We start from the raw sequence: 2,901 nt of genomic DNA, 5'->3' as shown, positions 1-2,901 counted from the left end.
TATATATATATAAACATTAGAAAAATCTAAAACCAAAAGACCTTTAAAAAAATAACAAAAAAATTTTAAAAGATGGCAAAATGTTATATATTTTGCTGTAAAATTTGATTATATTTCCACGAGGCACCTTTTTCTACAATTTATTTTAAAAGCATTGGAAAGATGCTCTGAATAAACTACTTTATATGCTCAAATATATTGAGAAGAATTATTTTTTTAATTGTCTTTCAGAAAAGAACTTTAACAAAGACTATATTTTTCCAAAACAATGAAACATTTTGTAAGGATTTAGGCACTTTTGAAGAAAGATAAAAACCCATATACATACATATCTAAATGTGTGTGCATTTGTGAGTGTGTATCTATTTTATATATCATCAAACAATATATGACACAAAACTAATCAGTGTTGTTTTCATATGTGAATGTGTATATATTGATTATAGCCACCCTTGTTATTTTATAATTTTTTCCCATTACCATTTTGCTGAATCAGTCATTGATTCTTACAGTAAAAACTATATACTGACAGCCAGGATTTGGACAAACCATTCAGCAATGGGGTAGTCATCACTGAAGAGCTTTAATTTCAAGCAATACTAGAATTCTAGTATGGTGATCTCACTGTCAGTGTGTAGACATGTACTTTTTTGCAGCTCTAATGGATTTTAACTCTTATTTCTAGCAATGTAAATACTACTCTGCACCCTCACTCACAATTAGTGACAACTGAATTTTTTCCTTTTTAGTTTTATATTGTGTATAGCTGCCTTTGTTATTTTATGTGTGTGTGCGTGTGTATATATATATGAAAATAAAAATAAAAAATAAAAAAAGGGGTTTTATGATAGTGTATAGAGGAATATATTACTTAAAAGAGTTCCAACTCTGTCCGTTTTTTATGTTTTATTTATATTCTTATAAAATTAATGTGGGATATAGAATATGGAATATATAATATAAATAGTAAAATGAAATGAAGTATTGAATGTCTTATTGAATATATGAAATATTGAGTATTAAATATATAAGGATTAGTATACTTTCCTACTTTATAGCAGTCATCAAGGTCCCATCTGACAGATATATATATATATATATATATATATATATATATATGTACACATACATATATAAAGTAATGGCTATTTGCCAACATAATGTGGCTGTCCCGAAAGGGACGATGTTACTGTTGTTTTAGTCCCAAGACACATCATTTCTAGCTAGCTTATACGATACACTATCTGTGTCGTTATATTTTCAAACAGGGAGCTCAGCACTCCTATCCAGTGCAAAACAACATCTGTGGACTAGTTTCTGTCCCTTGAATAATTTGAGTCAAACAAATCGACTCTAGTACTTTTTTTTTTTTTTGCTAACCTTCTAAGTTACTGGAACATAAACACACCAACACCGGTTGTCAAGCGATGGTGGAAGACAAGCACACACACACACACACATTATATATAAAGGGCTTCTTTCAGTTTCCATCTACCAACTCACAAAGTATTGGTCAGTCAGAAGTTAGAATAGAAGACACTTGCTCAAGGTACCATGCAGTGAGACTGAACCTGGAACCATGTGGTTAGAAGGCAAGCTTCTTACCACACAGTCACGCTTGTTCTTATATTTGTATAACAAAACTATTGATGACATGTTTTGCAAGAGAAATGTATAGATTACTGAAGTCTTAGATTATATTTTAAATTAAATTTTAAAAAAATTCATTGTGCACTGTTTGAGAATCATAAATCTTCACTAGTCTAAGGGAGTCTAAGAAGTGTATAGGTATTGCCCTGTTTTACATCCTCATCATACATAAAAAAATTACTGCGAAATAAGTTAAGAACATAATAAAATCTGGAAGTTAAAATGAACTATAAAACCAGTGTATGAAACAATACAATGACAAAAACATAAAACCTACCAAGACATAACAACATCATGGAGAAATGAGTTCTGAGAAAGGAGAATTAATTATCTAGCAATGTGAAAGTAAATTTTATTGATCTATAGATGTTCTAATGATAAACTCAGTGATTTAAAACAAACATACGGACAGACAGATAGAGGGAGGGAAAGAGAGAGAGGGGGGGGAGATAGCGAGAGAGAGACAGACAGACAGAGGTAAATAGATAGATAGATAGATGCAAATATATATATATATAAACATATAACTATATATGTGTGTGTGTGTGTGTGTGTGTGTGTAGCTAGCTAACTAGATCAACAGAGGGATAGACAGACAGATAGACAGACAGATAGATAGATAGATAGATAGATAGATAGATAGATAGATAGATTTACAAATAGATAGATGTGCTGATAGATAAATAGATATGCAGACAGACAGACGGACATAAAAGAATTCTATATCGATTTTTATCCGTACAAACCAATACTGTTACAGTTTTAATTTGACTTATGACCTGTTTTATACATTTTTTTCTTCTTTTCTGCCTCCTAATTGAAGTCCTTTCATTTTATTTACACTGTTAATATCCAAAGAGAAATAAGAGAAGTTACAATATGCCTCCATCATCAATATTTAACGTCTGTTTTCCATGCTGGCATGGGTTGGATGGCTTAACAGTAACTGGCAAGGCCAGGGGCCACATCAGGTTCCATAGTCTGTTTTGGCTTGGTTTCTATGGCTGGATGCCCTTCCTAATGCCAACCACTTTAGAAAGTATACTGATAGACTCGGCTATGTCAAGATGGACTTATGTATTCTTCCTCACATTTGGATTTTTATGTACTCTCTCTCCCACTTGGATTTGAAATGTTGCCACATTTATAATATGTCTTTTCTACAGTAATTTTCTGCATTTTCGTGCAGCTGAAGATTGCTCTTCATATTGCATTTAAGGTAATGCTCGCATTACTTAAATAAATTGAAGT

At 31.5% G+C, this 2,901-nt stretch overlaps 1 protein-coding gene across 2 annotated transcripts in view; it reads right to left on the bottom strand.

The window, feature by feature from the left end:
- LOC106883964 (beta-1,4-N-acetylgalactosaminyltransferase bre-4) overlaps positions 1–2,901 on the bottom strand; it is a 1,180,207-nt gene that overhangs the window by 662,121 nt on the left and 515,185 nt on the right. The gene's annotated exons all lie outside the window — the stretch shown is intronic.

Source organism: Octopus bimaculoides, chromosome 4 (assembly GCF_001194135.2).
Source record: "Octopus bimaculoides isolate UCB-OBI-ISO-001 chromosome 4, ASM119413v2, whole genome shotgun sequence".
Classification (NCBI taxonomy): domain Eukaryota; kingdom Metazoa; phylum Mollusca; class Cephalopoda; order Octopoda; family Octopodidae; genus Octopus; species Octopus bimaculoides.
Note: the sequence above shows the minus strand (reverse complement) of the source record. Positions and strands in the feature narration are given on the sequence as shown.